The sequence below is a fragment of the Aulonocara sp. 'chitande type north' Nkhata Bay genome, linkage group LG16 (assembly GCF_057382095.1).
Source record: "Aulonocara sp. 'chitande type north' Nkhata Bay isolate Kocher_YH1m ecotype deep benthic linkage group LG16, A_spYH_male_GT1.1, whole genome shotgun sequence".
NCBI lineage: Eukaryota > Metazoa > Chordata > Actinopteri > Cichliformes > Cichlidae > Aulonocara > Aulonocara sp. 'chitande type north' Nkhata Bay.
The window spans coordinates 19863555-19869554 of record NC_141359.1 but is presented as its reverse complement, the minus strand read 5'-3'; positions in this window follow the sequence as shown (position 1 = coordinate 19869554).

Below are 6000 nucleotides of genomic sequence, written 5' to 3'. Positions count from 1 at the left end.
CAGCAGCACAGCTTTGTTTGTGCTTCCTTCTCTTCCCATTTGTGCCGTGGAGTAAATCACTCAAACTGTATGTAAAGTACCTGAAAACCAAATCACTCCAATAACATCACATTATCAGTCACAGGAACTATTTTAGTGCTAAATGAGCACTTTTACTTTTTGCTGGTTTGAGTATATTTTGTACGTGCTGACAGTTTAGCTCAGTAGATGCAAAAACACAGTGAGAGGTGGAGACTGCTGACTGTGCAGTTGCTTCACTCCAACAGAGCACCTCTGGGGTGTCGTGGAACAGGAGACTCACACTGTGGAAGTGTAAGGATGTGACGCTGTCATGAGATCAAAGTCTCCGAGGACAGTTTCCAGCACCATGAAGGCAAAATGGATGCAAGTCCTGCGAAAACCTAAATATGCTCCATAATTCAGTAGCTTGCAGAACCAGCTTTAGCAACAGTAATTTGAAGTAACTATTTCCTCTGTGAGTTTATCAGTCTCTCACATTGCTGAGGAATTTTGGCCCAGTTTTCTTTAAAAGGTTCATTGAGGTTTGCAGGCATTCATTTATCCACAGCTCTGCTAAGTCCTACCGCAGCACATCAGTCATGTAGAGGTCTGTGCTTTGGCTTGGCCATTGAAACATGTTGATCCTTTTCTTTTTCTGCCATTCTTTTGTAGATTTGCTCCTGTTTCATGGTTGAGTCAATGACTGCAAGGTGCCCAGGTCCTGTGCCTGCAAAACATGTAACAATCACCACAGTAACCACCGCTGTGGTACCAAATTCAGCAGGTGGCTGCATTTGCCATACTTGTTCAATCTGTTTCTAATCGCACCGTCTGAACTTCACTCTAGCTGAGACCTGTAGAGTCTGACACGTCGCTCTCTCTTCTCTTCTTTAAGATCATTGCTCACGTTTTTCCTCTTTGGTGTTGTGTTCATGCACACCTGAAGGCTCACAACCAACAAACTGCCAGAACCTCTGCTTTTACAGAGGCACTCACGCTCACTGATGGTACATGAATCAAGCGCATTTGACAGGCAGCACCTGGCTGATATTTACCACTCATAATTCCCATGGAAATAGGAAGGGTTTACTTATTTTTTTCAACAGCAGATCTTCATTTTAGCTTTGTTTGTTTTTTTTTTAGATAAATAGTGATGTGATGTAATATGGCACGCTTTGTGGTTGATCTGAGGTTGTATCTAGAGAGAGAGAGAGAATCTTACGAATGTATATATAAAATTAAAAAATAAGGAAAAGCATTATAGCACTTTCAGAGGGTCAAAGAAAGGGAAAGCGTTCTCTGAAATAAGGTGTGTTTTGTATAAAAGGGCCTTTCAGTTTAGTCTGATATTTACTTTGGCACCTCTTTTTTTTTTTTTTTCCAGTGACCGGTTTGTGTTACCTTTCAGAGACATTTTGGATGTCTGTGTCAGCCTCAGGTCATAACACACAGACTGTCAAATCAAGTGTGAGAAGGGGTGAGGAGGGAGCAAAGACAAGTGCGGAGGGCAAGAGTGAAGGACCGACAAGAGGAAATTGTGTTTCAGTCCAAAGTTCAGTGTATTTTTCAGATCTTATGATGCTCCTGCTCCTAATTTCCTGAACTACCAGCAGGCACTTTGGCATACAGTATGAGAGGATTACCTCTTTGACTTTATCTTTTCCCAGTTATGCTCTGATGCAGAGATGCTCATTTCAAGGTTCTGTGAGCAAATGCAAGTTTTGTGTCAAGTTTTTTTTGAAAGCTTTGTGTCTGAATTGGAGTCCCTGTGCCAGTCATATCCCAAACCTTTGCTGTTCTTTAACTGGGCAGGATCAAACAGATGCCAGATGAAGGTTTCGTGGCTGTGAAGTTCTTCATTCTGTCAGAAACATAATTTCAGCCCTTCATCTTTTTCCACTTTTCTGTTTTTCCTCCCTTGTTCCAGTGTGTCAGAGTTACAGTGGTCCACAGAGCAAAATATAACACAAAGGCTCTAAAATAGGTTTCAAACATAAGGCCCAAGGGCCTGAATCAAGTCGAGTCCGGCCCACTGGACTTGTGAGGGAGTGCATAGATTTACATTTTTTGTGCATTTTGTGCATTTTCATAGGTTTTAGAGCTTTTCCTATTGTAATTAACTAACAAATTAACAATTAAATGACAGATTGCACGATTAATAAATCTGCAGTTCACACAAAACACTTTCATAATTACAGGACAGTCTGTGCAACAACTATGTAAACATTTTCTGCAGGATTCTCTCCTTCTCAGACCTTCATATCTCACAGTCTTACTGCCTTTACTGTGAACATTTTATGTGCAGAGTTTAAAACTGTAACTGTTTCACATTGTTCTCAGAGACGAGGTGCTTTCAGACAAAACTATTTTGAAGCTCAGGTACAGAAAGAACTTCACAAGCATCTTTATTTGGTTTTGTTTTCCTTCCTGCCCAAGGACTCGGTGCATGAAGTGATTAAGACAGACTCCTGTGCAATCATTTCTATAGACAAGCCTCAATTGAGAGTGGAGGCATTTCTCTTTCACTGAGGTTCACAGCGTCCAGCTATTCACCCGGCCGGTCGAGATCAGAAGGAACAACTTCTTGCTCTTTTTTTTTTGTTTTTTTGTTTTTTTGTTTTTTGTTGGTCTGATCAGCAAGGAGCTGAATTGTGTCTGTGTCTGAAGAGCACACAGTTTTATAAAGCCATTTCTGTAAGAGCTTGAGTGAAGAAAATACAAAAAACCCTTTCTGAACATATTCATACTCACGCTTTTCCTCCGTTTTAATAATTTTTTGACCTTCCGTATCTCGCCTCTTTCTGTCTTTTGTTTACTCGAGTCTTATCCGTTCTTTTCAAACCTCACGGCGAAAGCTGCACAGTCATCAGCCAGCTTCTGGTTTCCTGCATTCCAGCTCTACCCTTGAGAGACGCGAAGGCTGTTTGTTGTTCCAAACCAAACACAGTCCCACACACGTTCATTATATGACAAACCGAAGCCAAGTCAAATTTGAATTTCTAAATGAGTCTTCTAAAAGTGTTTGTTTGTTTTCATTCTGGTGACAAACACAGTGACAACTGCCACGAGTTACTTATCTGAGACTTTTTAATTTCTATTAATCACACTCTTCTCCTTACACGTGAAAGCTTGAATGCATAGGAGATGAACTGCTCCATTGTAAACACTTATTCTAACTGCTGTGATGACTATCACCGGCTTCTATTAGTAAATAAGTGTTAATCATTAGCTGCACACTGTGCTGCCATTCAGGGTTACTGCAGACCAGCAGTATGAATGCAGACCTCTGTGAACAGGCTGGCAGGTCACCTCCCACTGCAAACAAGCTTTGACGTCATTTTACTTTCATACATGCAGTTTTCTGGGCTGCACATCCTTACAATACACAGTTTACATGCACTCATGGTCATGGATGTCATGGCAATTTTAGACTTTAAATGATGTCTGTGAGCTGTTTTCAAGCTTTTTCCAAGGACTAGAAAGAAAAAAGAATTTGGTGCATAAGTTTTGGATTTTCTATAATTCACACGCTCCCTTGTGTAAATCTAAAATTCTCCTTCTTACATTTGCACTGAGTTCTTCGGACTTTCCTGTTTTTCGAGTTTTGATCAATGAGTCCTTTTTATGCTGCCAAAGACAAACTACCAGTTGTAGTCAGTCATGACCACAAACAAAAAGTTAATAGGCCTTGGACCTGGAGAACCCTCAGCACCATTTATTAAAAGATTTGAGCTCACATATACACAAGCCTTGACCCTGTGTTCAGTTAGAAAATTATACCACATAACATGCTCACTCAGTTCTTATTTCTTAAAGTCATTAAAGATGTCTGCTGTACAATCATTCCACCCTGGAAAATGAACCGTTCAAAGAAGTAATTAAAAGCCCCCAAACTACCATGACTTTCATGCCAGTGATGAGTTGACACAAGCATCTGACCACAACTGTAAATCTGCTGTGTGGAGCACGGAGGCAGCAGCAGAAACAGTAATGTGCATGTTCAGTCAGCCGCGTGACAAACAAACACAAAAGCTAGAAAACCTGTATTACAACCACTCCAGGTAATTCACACAACAACAGATGAACTAAAGCCCCTGAGGTAGGCGAATAACAACAGTGACTCCAGCAGCTGAAGGTTTTTAAAGACTCCATATTTTTATTCTTGGACTTTACAGAGAAGCTTTGCGGGATCCAGACTACAAATCCATCATATTTGCCTTATACTGAGGCTTGGCACAGCCAACTTTAGCTTTAGGTAACCGTCTCCTGATTGGCTACTTTTTTCAATCTGAAGTTTTGAATAACAGGTGAGCGGGGCTTCTGTACTCAGACTTCTGTATACCATGTTCTCAATGAACCCAAAAAACTCATTAATATCAAAGCTGAATGTTTTTGGAAGTAGTTTTTAGTTTGTTTTTAGTTTTAGCTATTTTAGGGGGATATCTGTGTGTGCAGGTGACTATTACTGTGCATAATTATTAGGCAACTTAACAAAAAACAAATATATACCCATTTCAATTATTTATTTTTACCAGTGACACCAATATAACATCTCCACATTCACAAATATACATTTCTGACATTCAAAAACAAAACAAAAACAAATCAGCGACCAATATAGCCACCTTTCTTTGCAAGGACACTCAAAAGCCTGCCATCCATGGATTCTGTCAGTGTTTTGATCTGTTCACCATCAACATTGCGTGCAGCAGCAACCACAGCCTCCCAGACACTGTTCAGAGAGGTGTACTGTTTTCCCTCCTTGTAAATCTCACATTTGATGATGGACCACAGGTTCTCAATGGGGTTCAGATCAGGTGAACAAGGAGGCCATGTCATTAGTTTTTCTTCTTTTATACCCTTTCTTGCCAGCCACGCTGTGGAGTACTTGGACGCGTGTGATGGAGCATTGTCCTGCATGAAAATCATGTTTTTCTTGAAGGATGCAGACTTCTTCCTGTACCACTGCTTGAAGAAGGTGTCTTCCAGAAACTGGCAGTAGGACTGGGAGTTGAGCTTGACTCCATCCTCAACCCGAAAAGGCCCCACAAGCTCATCTTTGATGATACCAGCCCAAACCAGTACTCCACCTCCACCTTGCTGGCGTCTGAGTCGGACTGGAGCTCTCTGCCCTTTACCAATCCAGCCACGGGCCCATCCATCTGGCCCATCAAGACTCACCCTCATTTCATCAGTCCATAAAACCTTAGAAAAATCCGTCTTGAGATATTTCTTGGCCCAGTCTTGACGTTTCAGCTTGTGTGTCTTGTTCAGTGGTGGTCGTCTTTCAGCCTTTCTTACCTTGGCCATGTCTCTGAGTATTGCACACCTTGTGCTTTTGGGCACTCCAGTGATGTTGCAGCTCTGAAATATGGCCAAACTGGTGGCATCTTCACAGCTGCACGCTTGACTTTTCTCAGTTCATGGGCAGTTATTTTGCACCTTGGTTTTTCCACACGCTTCTTGCGACCCTGTTGACTATTTTGAATGAAACGCTTGATTGTTCGATGATCACGCTTCAGAAGCTTTGCAATTTTGAGACTGCTGCATCCCTCTGCAAGATATCTCACTATTTTTGACTTTTCTGAGCCTGTCAAGTCCTTCTTTTGACCCATTTTGCCAAAGGAAAGGACGTTGCCTAATAATTATGCACACCTGATATAGGGTGTTGATGTCATTAGACCACATCCCTTCTCATTACAGAGATGCACATCACCTAATATGCTTAATTGGTAGTAGGCTTTCGAGCCTATACAGCTTGGAGTAAGACAACATGCATGAAGAGGATGATGTGGACAAAATACTCATTTGCCTAATAATTCTGCACTCCCTGTAGAATTAAATAGAATTCATTAACATGCAAATATGTTTCACATCAAAAAGGTTTTATAGAGTAAGATACCGCTTGGCTGAAAGGTGCCAGTATATGTGTAAACTGATTAGATGTAATGTGGCTGTATTGAAAGTCTCCACTTTCAGCTGGTGAATTTAAAATATGGA